Source organism: Gorilla gorilla, chromosome 6 (assembly GCF_029281585.2).
Source record: "Gorilla gorilla gorilla isolate KB3781 chromosome 6, NHGRI_mGorGor1-v2.1_pri, whole genome shotgun sequence".
Lineage (NCBI taxonomy): Eukaryota > Metazoa > Chordata > Mammalia > Primates > Hominidae > Gorilla > Gorilla gorilla.
In genome coordinates this window covers 164,232,955-164,247,034 of record NC_073230.2, presented here as the reverse complement: position 1 = coordinate 164,247,034, position 14,080 = coordinate 164,232,955, and the positions used below count along the sequence as shown (strand labels likewise).

At 54.6% G+C, this 14,080-nt stretch overlaps 1 long non-coding RNA gene across 1 annotated transcript; it reads left to right on the top strand.

Moving 5' to 3' along the window:
• The first annotated feature begins 279 nt into the window (after nt 1-279).
• On the top strand, nt 280-6,472 carry LOC115935402 (uncharacterized). The gene is made up of 5 exons (XR_004071033.2): nt 280-355; nt 509-647; nt 2,375-2,531; nt 3,412-3,555; nt 4,680-6,472. It is a non-coding gene; the product is annotated as an uncharacterized lncRNA (long non-coding RNA).
• Nucleotides 6,473-14,080: the final 7,608 nt, after the last annotated feature.

Sequence of the window (14,080 nt, the reverse complement as noted above, 5' to 3'; positions counted from 1 at the left end):
CGAGGTCAGGTCTGTTGTGTGACACATGAAATGGTTTTCCTGAATTCGGAGTGCCCAGGCCAGGTCTTTTTATACTTCATTTTGTTTTGTTTTTTGTTTTTGAGACAGGGTGTCATTTGGTCACCCAGGCGGGAGTGCAGCGGTGCAATCACTGCCCACTGTAGCCTCCATCTGCCATGCTCAAGGATCCTCCCGCCTCAGTCTCCCAAGTAGCTGGGACCACAGGCATGGGCCACCACACCCAGCTAATTTGTTTTTTTGTTTTTTTGTTTTTTTTGTAGAGATGGGGGTCTCGCCATGTTGTCCAGGCTGGTATTGAACTCCTGAGTTCAATCCCAAAGTGCTGGGATTACAGGTATGAGCCACGGTATCTGGTCCAGTCTGGTTTTTAAATGGAGATGACAGTGAGCCCAGGGGAGTGTTGGTAAGGCCTGAACACCGAGCTGCCGCCTTCCCTGCAGGCCTGGTTTTGTAAATATCAGTCTGGCAGCAGATCCCTTTCCCCCAGGGAGCTTCACAAATCATACATTAACCAGAGCTCCTGAAACAGAAGGCCAGACGGGACATATTGCAGCAGGAACTGGCTCACCACCATCCAGGGTCCCGCATCCCAGGAGGCTGTTTAAATCAACACACAGACTATGCAGGTAAAGTCTCCATGCAGGTCCCAAGGTGGCCTCACTCTGTGTGGACCCTGGGGCTCTGTGGCCAGTGGGCACCCCTCACAGCTGGTCTCTTTCTGGAGGATTCTCCCTGCTGAGTGTGTGCTTCCTTAGGGCAGGGCCACCTCTCAGCCAAGTCTGGGGAGTGACGGGGTGAGGCGTGGGTGGGAGAAGCCTCTGAGTTGGCCAGCCCTCAGCAGGCATCTGATTTCATGATCATCTGGGCTCTCCATGCATGAGCTGTCTCAGTGGTTGACTTGGGGTGGTTCAGATGAACTCCAGGGTGAGCTGGCATCTCTGATCCTCCCTTAGAGCACCTCCAGTCTTACCCCGAGAATTCTTGGTACCTTCCGGGTGCATTCAGCTTCCAGAGCTTGTGGAAGGGCTGCAGGAGGCTGTGCTCTGTGGATTTAATTAATGAATCTGTTCCAAGGCTCTTGAAAAAAACATGTGATCAGGGACTAACTGGGGGAGAGTCGGGAAGGGGAAGGATGGGATAGAAATGGAGTCTACACGGTCTCCCTCCCGCATGAAGCACGCATTGGTCCCAGAGAGGCCAAGGCCTCTTTCCCTCCTCCTGCAGCTCCTTGGGGCTGAGGCAGGTGGCTCGGGCAGTTCCAAATTATTCTGTCCCATCTCGCAGTGCAGGGAGTGGATGCCAGGCAGCATCACTGCCTAGGGGCAGGCAGGGTGTCTGGAGGACAGCTGTAATTCAGGGAGGCCCCAAACATTTGGCGTTTCCGAGGATGCTGGAGAGCCAAGGATGCTGGAGAGGGCTTTGCCTGAACTTGGCTTTTCCAATCTGGTTTAGTGAATTTCCAAGTTGGTTTAGTGAATTCCCCAGTGGTGCTTACAAGCCCCTGGGCCTGCAGACTGAGAGCATCCCGTGAGGTGGGGTCCCTGCTGTGTGCAGCCCAGCGCCCGTCCTCCCTCACTGCTCTCTCCATCCTCTAGCCCTTTAAGTGTTGGCATCCCGAGCGTGTTTTACATTTTGTGCCCTTAGCCCTTTCCCCCACTCCTTCCTCCGTGGGCTGTCTCTATTGGCTGGAGCAGTCCAGTGGCTGGGAGTGAGGCCTCTGGACCCAGAAGGTCTTGGGGTTGAGTCTCTGTTGTACCACTTTGGTGGGACTGTGTGTGAATTGACCTTCTGGGGCCTGGGTGCCCTCATCACCACCCTGGGTTGTGAGGATCCAATAGAGTGATGTTGTAGGCCCGTCCCACGGGGCCTGGCCAGCCGCTATCCATCCCCAGGTGCTTCCTGATGGTGCCATGGATGACAGCACTCTAGTGAATGTACTGTCAAATGCATCGTCCATGAGCAAGCGTGCAGCCAGCGTTCCTGACTTACACAGGGGATGCTGGCCCGCCCCACACCCTGTCCATCCACATTCCACCAGCTGGAACCTCGGTGCCTGTGGGGCCTCCATGACACCACCCAGGTACTGGGGGAGCACGTGGCTTTAGACGAATCTGGATTTCCTTCCTGGCTTCAGCACTTAGCCGTGTGACACTGAGGTGATTAACTCCCCCGAGACTCCATTTCCTCCGTAAACGTCCCCAGTTCCTGGCCTTGAGAAAGCACGCGGGTGATGGTGTTTCCTTCTCCTTTCCTTTCTTGCTCCGGTGGCGGCTGTCTGCAATACTCTGGGGACCTTGTGGCAGTTTTTCAGTGATTGTAAACTTCTTATTTGGGTTGATTTTGACTCTTACAGGTGTCTTTCCCCCAGCAAACTTCCCAGCTCCTCGGTGGGAGGGTCTAACCTGCCCTCTCCCCAGTGCGATATTTCATGTCACCTTCTGGGAACTGCCTGGCTGTGGCTCGATGCATGGTGATGGGGACCTCACCACTGTTCTGCCCATGTGTCAGAGGTGAACACCCCTGTAGCCCCTCCTTTCACGGAAAGTCCATTCCTTATCTGCCCATTTCTGCTGTCCGCAAACACTCACAGGGCAGGACAGGATTGCTGTCCTAGAGACTAGAAACTATCAGAGGATAATCATAGGATGGAGAGGCAAGCACTAATGGAACAAAGAACTGGGGCTTGGGGGTGCCCAAGAGGCACAGATGGCCCAGAAGTGGGTCAGGTGGGATAGGCGTCCTCCCGCAGCCGAGTCAGCTCTGGCCGGGGAGTCAGGAGGGAGAGGAGGTTTCATTCCTGTTCTGTTGTCATTGGCTGTGTGACCTTGGCAAGCCAGTAGCTTCTTCAGTCACATTCCCAGGGTGAAGGTCATGGCCTCTTGCCTCCCTGGGAGGAGGCAGCCCGAGCCTTGGGTCTGGAGGGAGATAGAGAAAGGACCGAGTAACTCCAGCCTTTCATTTTGCAGATGAGGCCTCGGGAAGTGACGTTCACGGTCAGAGCGGGAGGGGTGTGGGAATCGCGAGCTTTCTGTGTTTGGCCGTGGCTGTTGGCTCCCACCCGCTGTGATTTAAGATTTCAGGACAGGGGTTCTGACTGCGGCTTTTTTGCACCTGGTCCACTGCTGGGCTTCTAGGTTGTTTCCTCTCACAGCCAGCGGGAGAGGACCACTGGCCCTGGGGAGACAGGAGCACTGGCCCTGGGGAGACAGGCTCTTGAGCAGAACTTGCTGGTACTGGCGGAATAGTGTGCCCCAAATTAAGGTCCATCCCCAAACCTCAGAATGTGACCTTATATAGAAATAGGGTCTCTGCAGATGTCATTGGTGAGGTTGGGGTGAGGTCACCCTGGAGTAGGGTGAGCCCTCAGTACAATGGCTGGTGTCCTTGTAGGAGGAGCAGAGGCACAGAGAGACACCCAGAGAAGATAGCCATGCAACAGCAGAGGGGAGGCTGGAGCCAAGGACCCCCGGGATTGCTGGCCACACCAGAACTGGGCCAGGTGCAGGGCGATCCTCCCTGCAGACTTCAGAGGGGGTGAGGCCCTGACACCCTCATCTAGGACTTCCAGCCTCTAGAGCTGAGAGAGAAGGAATGTCCACTGTTAAAGGTGCCCAGTCTGTGGGATGTCATTCTGGTGGCCACAGGAGACTCATACAGCGCTTGGAGGAGGGGGTCAATGGACAGCCAGAAGGGCAGCAAGGTCAGCAGCTCCGGAGCTGCCACCTCTGCTGTGGCATCACTTTGCTTATTTTGGTGCCCGTGTGTCCTCACCTGTCTGCCCTGAGGGGGTGGGGGAATTGCAAAGCCCAGGGATGGGGGGAGGTGAGTGAGGATGCTGCAGCCCGCCCTGCTTTTCCTTCCAGCCATTCCCCAGCCCCAGCCCCCACCTAAAAATACCTCCCCAGGCCTGCCTTGGTGTTTTGAGAATGTCGTGCCCGTGTGGCACGGTCAAGTCATGTGGCCACAGGAGGGGATGAGGAGGAAGTTTAGTGCACTCTGGGCCATGGTGGGGGGTGCCAGGGCGGTCAGGAGGCAGCAGACAAGAGCAAGGGGAGTGCCTGGGCAGGAGTGGGGCTTCTGTGAAAAAGGAAGGGCAGGGAGGTGAATGCTTTAGGACTGGCCAGTTGGAATCATCTCAGCAGGTTTGGCTGTGGGTGGGGGTGGTCCCTAGTCACCCAGGACCTGGCGCTGTGATGGTCAGGGCAGGGGAATATTGCCCGGGGAGTTTAGGGCCAGAGAGAGGAGGTGTGCTGGCTAGTTTGCGTATGAAAGTCATGCTCTCAGAGACCTCGCTGTATCGGAATTGGCCAGCCCCTGGAGGGGCAGGCTCTCCCCAGCCAGAAAGCTTTTCTAAGATGTCAAAACATAATACACAGAAAATTTAGAAAATATATACAATACACACAGGTATTACTCTCACGGAGACCTGCAGTGGGCGGGGCTGCAGAGCCAGAGCTCGGGGTCACCTGTGCCCCCTGAGTCCCCGGCATCTCAGTGGTGACTTTGGCCAGCACAACGTGGGCTGTGGAGCTGCAGAGCTCTGCCTCTCCGTGGGGCGGGCGTGCAGGCCGGTTCTGAGGGCAGCGCAGGGGCTGGGGCAGGAGCCCGGCCTGTGACGATGGGGGGCTTCAGTTTCGTCTGCAGAGCTCTGCTTGCAGGTGCCCGCAGTGCAGAGACCACAGGGGTCCCCGCGCCGCCGGGTGCCCGAGGATGTGAGACTGTGCACCATCTGCCCACTGCCCGCTGCCACGTCCATGTGCTCGGAGCAGGGAAGAGCTCAAGCCAGTGACCTTGAAAGAGGGAACACAGCTGAGAAACGTGTCAGACGCCCTTCCGGGCTGGCGGCGCTGGCTGCACATCTGTCTGGAGTGCATGGATGCCAGAAGTCACTGTCCATGGGGTGACAGCGCAGCCTGGAGCTGATGAGAGGCTGGGTGCGCGCTGCACGTCTCCAGCAGGTCCCCACAGCAGGCTCTGCTGCAGGCATCTGGGCGGAACTGAGACTGGACAGACCGAGGCTGCCAACAGAGGGAGGGGCGGGAGGCTTTTCCCAGGGAGGCACAGAGGGGGTGCGGCAGGGCCTCCCCTAGCCTCTCCCTCGCCTGGCACCCCCACCTTCCCTCCTTTCCTCGTGATCGCCTTCCCTTCCGTTTCCTTTCTTCTTCCCTTCAGAAGGAGGAGCTGTGGGCAGAGGGACTTTGGAAAGCATGGCGTTACTTACCTTTCACACCTCTCAGGGCTTACGCCATCCTCCTGCGAATGATGAAAGACATCATCCCTGCCTCCAGCTGGGCCTCGGAAGAGAGCACTGATTTACAGAACGGGAGCTTTCCCCTTAGCGTGGCCCCCAGGTCAGAGTTTCCCAGACGGAGGGCCTTGGAAGATTGGCTTCTCTCGGTGTTTCTGGCAGACCAGGCAGAAAGTGAGGGGCAGCTCCTGTTGGAAAGAGTTCGGGACACACCGCCACCCGTGACCTCTCCTAGAGGTGACGGCATATGTGTGAGCAGAGGGAAGGCTCCGAGCAGCCCCGGAGGAAGTACACATGCATGGCTTTATCTAACCAGACATTTCCCCTGGAGTCCTTTCCCCCACGGAGGGTGGACTGACACCTCAGAACCCTGTGTTCTGGAGACCCTGGGGGGATCCTCCCTGGCAGCCCTGCGGGGAAACAGTCTCTGGGTGCAGAGCAGCGGTGCCTGTGCTTTTTGTGTTTATGAGTCACTCATCGAGCAGTCTTTGCCCAGTGAAAGGTTTGAGGAGCTGTTACTTGGGCCAAGTCCTGGGGAAGTGATGAAATAGAGACAGTTTGTCTTCAGTGCTGGCAACCTCCCCTTTTTAGTCACTTCTTTCCTGTCTCCAGAGAGGGTTTCCTCTCTGGTCATCCACTTGCTCAGGCATCAGTGTTCTGATTCTGCCCAAACTTTCCTCTCTTTTAAATTATCCTTCATGGCTAGGATGGGAGTACTTGTTTATACTAATGTGTAAATGACTAACCAGCTAATATTGCTTATATTCTGTGTGGGCAGGAGGCTTTGCATAGGCCTCTCACATTTCCTGAGGTTTGCCTTTAGGCAGAGGACCGTCTCCTCTGACAGCGTTAACTTAATGCACCTGCTACGCTTAATGAATACTTAGGCTTGATGAATACGCAGATGCACCAGATCAGTTCTGGGTAAAGAACAAACACCGTGAGCAGGACAGGTGGGGTCTGGAGGGGGAGGCAGATGTACCAAGGCAAGGGGAAATACCTAAAGACTGTTAGTGTCAGCACAGCATCGCTTCAGGCCGAGTAAGCAACGCCCATCCAGAAAGTGGCAGATGGTGGCGTGTGGAGCAAGACACAGAGAGAGAAGATGAAAGATGCTCAGATCGGGGCTCGGCAAACTTTCTCTACAAAGGCCAGATGACAAATAAAGGAACGGTGGCTGTACGGGCCACCCAGGGCCTGCCTGAATCATTGTCTTTGTTTTCTGACAACCCTTCAGGGATGTAGGCACCACAGTCAGCTTGCCTGGGGCCGCCTTTGGCCCAGCTCCCTGGCTAGACGATGGAATTTTGCCCACTGGAGGGCACTGTTTCTAGAGAAAGTTCCTGGTTTCCTTCAAAGGAATTAAAACACAAATGTAAAACGTATTGGTGGACGTCCAGGCAGGAGGAGGAGGCAAGTTCCTGTTGGCAGCTGTGGTGGTGAGTGTCACCTTGTCATGCTTATAAGCTAATATTGCTTATATTCTGTGTGGGCAGGAGGCTTTGCATAGACATCTCACATGTCCTGAGGTCTGTCTTTAGGCAGAGGACTGTCTCCTCTGACAGCGTTAACTCAATGTACCTGCTACGCTATTGATAGTATAAATAGTAGATACACTATTTATAGTGTTTAACACCTATAACCAATTGCCTTTCAGTAAACAGATGGCCCTCCACAGCGTGGGTGGGCCTCACCCAATCAGCTGAAGGTCTAAAGGCAAAGACTGAGGTCTCCCTAGGGAGGAGGAATTCTGTCTCAAGCTGATAATGTAGGAACCCAGCCAGAGTTCCCCACTGGCTACCCAGCAGAACGTGGGCTCAGGACCTCAGCATCAACTCTTACCTGAATCTCAGCCGGCAAGACTGTTCAACAGATTTCAGTCCCGCCAGTCCCCACAATCAGTGAGTGAATTTTTGTTAAAATAGATGTCTCTCTTCCTCTTGACAAAGATACAGACATATAGATGTGTGCACGTTTGTGTGCACGCACACACACACACACACCCTATTAGCTTTGCTTCCCTGCAGAACCCTGCCTAACAGGCAGCTTAGACAACAGCTGTTAGTCCAAATGACGTATTGTAAATCATATGGGGGTGTTGAACCTGCACACCGCGGGCAGGAGAGTCCGGGACTGCTGGGCAAAGCAGTGTGGCAGGGGCTGGAGCCAGGACCAGCCTTGCCCGTCACGGCCACGGAAGGTTGCGCAGCCTGGCTGAGGGGCACAGCCTCCTGCAATTCAGGGACCAGGTGCCTCGGCCTGTCAGGAGGAGGGGCAAGGGGAATGCTACAAGAAACGCTCCTTTCCCCTCTGCCATCCTGGTGGTCTAGAAGGTGGATCCCTGACCCCAAATACTAGGCCCATCATATGTTGTTCAAAGGCTTTGAACCCAGATTCAAGTTCAGCTATCCCTGAGCAGGTCCCGTCCTGTCCTTTGAAGTCAGCTTTTCTTTTCTCAAGTATGTTCTACTGTAGAACCGAGAAAAGGGTGCAGGCCCAGGGTTTGTGTTCAGTGTGGCAGAGACGGCAGGTGTCCCTTTAGTCAGGGAACTACATGTTAGGGGCACACATTGCCATCTCCTCTGCAGTTAGGTGAGGTCTAAGGGCTACACTTTGGAGAGTGGATGGTAAGTGGATGGAATCTGCTCTTGTTCCACTGTCCTGTGGACTGGCGGTGGCCGTCTCCACCGGGGGCAGCCTTGGGGACAGACCCCCAGTCACGCAACCTCAACTTTTACTTGAGAGACAAGTCCCAGCCTTTCTGCCCTCTGGGGGGCTCGCCTGGGGGTGCCCTGCCTGGCTCGCCAGCCCCTCCCGTCTTCTACATCTGCTGGCACCTCGGTGGGGATTCTGTGTTGGCCGCATAGTGAAATGGGACCTGAAGCAGGGCACACTTGCTGGGTACCCTTGGGAAGGCGGGATCGATGGGGCAGGGCCAGGGCTCAGGCATGTGATGTCACGCCTCCCAGGTGCCCCCACTATTCCTTTTGTCCATCATCATCATCATCATCTTCGCCTTGGGCTTCTGTGACTCTGGTGAGCTCCCTGCCCCATGTCCCTGCCTTCCCAGCAGGAGACAGGGGCTGGGCAGCACCAGAAACACACAAGCCCTGGGATTCCCAACCTTCTGTCCTGCCCTCGGGCTCCATGCCCACAGCCTGAGCGTGACAGGATGTGTCTGACAGCATGAAGGGATAGTGTGCCTGTGTGTGCAAGTATGTGCATGTCATGTGTGTGCAAGTGTATCACATATGTGCATGTGTGTATGAGTGTGTGCATGTGAATGTGTGTGTCGTGTGCGTGTGTGCCTGCATGGCATATTGGTGCATGCAAGTGTGTGCATGTCTTATGTGTGTGCAAGTCTGTGTGTCATGTATATGCATGTGTGTGCACGTGCGTGTGTGCATGCCGTGTGTGTGCAGGTGAGTGTGTGTGCATGCTGTGTGTGTGCGAGTGAGTGTGTGTGCGAGTGTGTGTGCATGCCATGGGTGTGTGCAGGTGAGTGTGTGTGCACACAAGTGTGTGTGCAAGTGTGTGCACACCTACATGGTGTGTCTGTGCATGCAAGTGTGTGTGCATGTCTGTGTGTGCATGCCATGTGTGGTGTGTGCAGGTGAGTGTGTGTTTGCGAGTGTGTGTGCACCTACATGGCATGTCTGTCCATGTAAGTGTGTGTGCATGCTGTGTGCATGTGCAGGTGAGTGTGTGTGCACGAGTGTGTGTACATGCTGTGTGTGTGTGCAGGTGAGTGTGTGTGTGCATCTGCATGGCGTGTCTGTACATGCAAGTGTGTGTACATGTGTGTGTGTGTGCAGGTGAGTGTGTGTGTGCACCTGCATGGCCTGTCTGTGCATGCAAGTGTGTGTGCATGCCACGTGTGTGTGCAGGTGAGTGTGTGTGTGAACTTGCATGGCATGTCTGTGCGTGCATATGTGTGTGTATGTGTGTGCTTTGACTGGACCTTACTATGCCAAAATAGAGAATCTGTTTAATTCAGTAAGAGAGACAGTGTTAATTTAGTGGGAACACAAAAGTCAGACCCCTTTAAAAAAATCTGAGTTACCGTCTTCATCCAGCCAGCTGGTATTAGTTCAGGTAAACAGCTGGGATTGGCGATTGCAGACCGGGGTCCTGGGGCCGAGAGGACAGGATAATTGGCCACAAGAAAGATACTTGCTGATTGGTTCTCCTTAGAGCTGAGCAGCAATAAATGCCTCGTAGAATTATTATATCCAGGGAATGAATTTTAAAAATTTATGCTTCCCCGTGTTCTTCCCTTTGTCACATGATTCTTTAAAAATATCATTCTCAAAAGCCCATCTTAAATATTTAACAAGATCATTCCTGATGAAAATCTAATAAAAGTTGGGGGCTGCCTTTCACACAATGTATTTGCTGTATAACCCCAGGTGGGGAAATTCCAGAGGGCACTTGAGCTTCTCCTGTGTGGGCCGGTCTGTTCATCTTCTCTGAGTACCCCAGCCCCACACCCGTTGCAGGAACGCAAGATGTGTCTCTTGCCCTTCAGCGGGGAGGCAGGACACCCGAGTCCAAGGATGGGGATCCCATTTCCTGGGGACCACAGTTTTCACCCCATCTTCCCTACAAGCAGCTGGCTGGTAAGATCACACTTACCAAATGGTTTGGTTAGGATAAGGAGTGCAGCCAGGTGTCCCCTGAGTTCTAGTGTCTGGGGTCCTGGCCTGGAGCCCCGGAGTCTGAAGAGCCAAACAGAGACATGTGGTTAGTGGGGTGGGGGTGGGGTCTCCCAGGGAGGCAAGCTTGCTGCCTGACTCGATCATTCCTAAAGACGAGGGCTTGGTTTTATGCCTGGACATCTTTGGAGCATCTTGGGCAAGATTGCCTTTGCTCTGGAGAAGATAATTCTTGTCATAGTGTCCTTTGGGAATGGAGTCAGCGTCTGAGAATAAAGCGCAACTTAAGCGTGATCCTGGGGTGTCCTGTCCAGTGGGTTAATGGCACTGATGTTTTCACGGTGGAGTATTTCTGCTAGCTTCAATTGCTTTTAAATTGTTAAAAACATTGGAATGGTTGGTGCCTTGAACGTTTTCAACTAGTTCCTCCTAAGACCCAGGAGGACACTTGTAGCCTACAAAATGGCAGAGAGACAAATTAAATGATAATATTGCACCTGCTCCAATCTGTCATTTAGACGCTCTTAATGAAAAAACAATGAGTGACTTCGCCTTTCTACTGTGCTGGAAGCTTTCGCCACAGTTATTTAGGTTACCAATAAAATGCCACAATTCCCATCCCTGGACACACCCACAGACACACACATGCACAGCACTGCCACCCACAAAAGGCTGCGGTTAAACCCAATGTATTTTCCACCCCAGGCTTCCCCTGTTCTCCCAGGACAATGGAAAAGCTCCCGGCATTTGGGGGTGCAGCTCCCCTTTAAGGTGCCCCCCCAGATCAGGATGATGACAGTGTCTGCTGTAGGTCTAGCCCCTCCCCTGGCTCTTTATATATGAGGTTGCACCAACAGAGTTGCAGACATCAGCCTTTTTGCACCTCAAAATGGCCCTTTAATGGGGCCCGGCTGGTCCTTGTCCCACTCGGCCCTCACAGCAGCCCTGAGGGCACCAGTTGCCACTTGGACAGCTGAGGAAACTCAGAGGGGTAACTGCCCATGTTCAGCTGGTGACGAACGGCAGAGGCTGGAGTTGAGTCCCACATCTGCCTTTTCCTGCCTGTGATGTCTGAGCGGCTGTGGAGTTCTCTGGGCCTCAGTCTTCTCATCTGAGAAACAGGATAAAGACAGCCCTCCTCTTACAGGACTGTCATGAAGCTTATCTGAGGTCACGCATGTTAGTGCGAGCCACGTTCCTGGTGCTGCGATGCCCCAAGGCGGGGCTCGACCCACTGCTGTTCCATTTCATTCACGGTGTTCATCCAGGTAAGCCTCGCCCCGGTACACATCAGGAGGTGAAAGGAGTCAGAGAGGGATGGCTCCTCCCCAGCCTGAGCCATCCAGCATCCTCCTGGGTCCTCGCTCATGTCCGTGTCCCCTGCACACCAGCAGAGCAAGGGGCAAGAGGCGCCACCCTATACATACCCCAGCCGGAAGCTTCTCGGGCCACTTCTGCTACTGTCCTGGGCCACTGAGTCACACATGTTCCCTTAGCTACATGGAGACTGGGGAGCGAAATCTTTCACAGAGTATCCGGGGCAGCCTAGACGGTTCTAGAAGGAGAAGTGGATACTAGAGGACAAGTGGCAGTCTCTGGTGCAGCCACAAATGCATCAGGTGGCTGGACTGATCTAACTGAATAGGCACAGTAACTTGTCCACATGTTCACAGCTGCCTCTGAGGGGGTCTCTGCCTCTTGGTCCCACCCCAAAATGGAGCTTCCTCCAGTCCAAAGCAGTCTCGGACCCAAAAGTGCGAGGGAGGCTCTTCCCTCCACTCCTGCGGTGGGACCTTTGCCGGTGTGGCAGGAGCAGCACCATGACGGCTGTGATGAGGCCTGGGGCTGTGCAGACCCAGGAGGGCCCTGGCTGGGCTGAGCTGTGGCTGAGGGTCCCTAATGGGTCCTGCCAAGGTCTCAGGTGCCCAGCCGCCTTCCTCATGCCTCCCCAGGCTTTCCTCCTCCATTTCACCTTCGCTGTCCATCCTGTGGAGGAAGAAACCAAGAGACACTCACAGAAAGGGTATTAGGGGTAAGAGACAAATGCCCAGTTCAGGGGGAGCGTATGGGCTTCCTGCAACTACCACGCAAAGCACCACAGACCATGTGGCCTCAGCAGAAATGGATCATCTCACGATTCTGGAAGCCGGATATCCAAGAGCAAGGCGTCGCAGGGCCACAGTCTCTCCAGGGCACCAGGGAGGGGTCTGTCCCATCCTCTCTGGCTGCCAGTGGCTCCCTGGCTGGCCACAGCATCACTCCACTCTTCCTCCGGCCGTCTCCTCATGCGTTCCTGTGTCCATATTTCCACTTGTTACCAAGACGCCGGCACACTGGATTTGGGGCCACCGTATTCCAGGATGACCTCATCTGAACTTCTTACAGCGCCAAAGACCCTATTTCCAAATAAGCTCATGTTCTAGGTGCTGGGGAGTTACGCTGTTAACATATAAATTTTAGGGGGAACACATTTAACCCATAGCAAGGGTTCTATCTAGGGTGGGGGAACCGGGAGAGGCCAGGAGGAGGGGAGCCCAAGGGGGCTGAGCTGTGTTGCACGTTCTGTTTCTCAACAGGGCGGGAACAACTTGTATCCATTTCATTATTCTTTGTATGTTTTATTTGTCTTAATGAGGTAAAGAATGGAAAATATATAAACCCACCACAATAAAGGGAAGAGGAGGAAACAACACCTAATGCAATAACGAGCACTGGGTTGTGTGGCCCAGGAAGCCGGGAGGGGAGGTCGGCCGAGGAGACCGCAGGAAGCCGGAAGCCGAGTCTCTAGGAAGCCGAGGGAGTGTGTGAGCCCAGCAGGCCGGGAAACTGGGGCCCGAGGCCCCCGAGGGACAGCATGAGAGGGAAGAGGAAGAGTGGCTGGACGTCTTTCGGGGAGCAGTTAGGCGCTGGCATGGTCTTCCAACCCTGCTCCGGCCGAGGACGAGGGCATCGGTTTCGGGAGAAATTGAACCAGAAACGCTCTGTCCTGGGAGCAGCAGTCACAGGACCGGGGTTCAGGGTAGGGCCCAGGCTGAAAGTGGGGATTCGGGGAAAGTCTACCCACTGAGTGAGGCCCAGCACACGCGGGGTGAAGAACCCCAAAGTCTTGCTCCGGCCCTGAAATGGCCTTGAGCTTCCGCACAGCGACACTGCAGGTCAGAAGCCTGTGCAGCGGCGTCTTCAAACATTTCAGGGAAATGCCTTCAGGGCTGGAAACCTGCTCCAGCCGCGTACTCCTTGACCCTACTGGTGGAGCTCGGATGATGGCCGAGCCGGTAGTTGCGAGGTCTCTGCACCTTCTCTGAGCTTCCTGCGGGGGAGGGGTGGGGAGGGACGGGTGGGGGCGGGGCCGGCTACGCTGCATGGGGAGGAGCTGGGTTCCCAAGGCAGGAGAACCCCAGGACGACGCGGAGGAAGCCTCCAGGACGGAGGTGGTGAAAGGAGATCTGCAGGCTGTGTGAAGGACACTCATGCCTTGCCTTCCAGAGTCCCTCCTTCGCTTCTCAGCAGTTTTGGTGGCTGGCTCCAGACTCCGTGGCTCTCCTGCTCTCTCCACCTCCCAGGTCTGTCATTGGCTACAAAGGGCAAAGTGTGGTGCCTGGTGGCAGGACGAGACAAGAATGAGCGTCGTCATCTCCTCCCACAGGCACCGAGAGTTTTGGCCCTGTTGTTTTTGTGCAGGAAGAATCCCCCAGCCTTCTCTTTTGTTTTTCCCCCTTACTAATATTATTTTCCAGCTGTTTACCCCCACGAATGAAAAAAAGTGTATTTTTCTTCATTACTGCGCCTGCTACCAAAGTGACGCATTTACAAATTCATTTTGGCAGAGGCTGCAGCATCTGTTATAATTTTTACCTGGTCCCCAAGGGCAAAGCTTCTTGCCTTGCTGGCTTCAAATTATTGTTGGTAAGTATCTTCTCTCTCTTCCTAGGTTTTGACAGTAGGCAGGAGCATCTGGGGATTAATGGAAGGCCCCATTCTCCACCAGGTCAAACAGACGGGTTCGCAGCCACAGACACCTGAAGGCAAGTAAGGCCACCTGGCCAGAGCTCCTGGCATGAGGCAGGCAGTGAGCAGGGTGGGACATACCTGGCAGCCCTTTCCCTCTGCAACTGCACCACTCAGCCCTGACAGTGGTGCTATGTGGGTGCTCTCT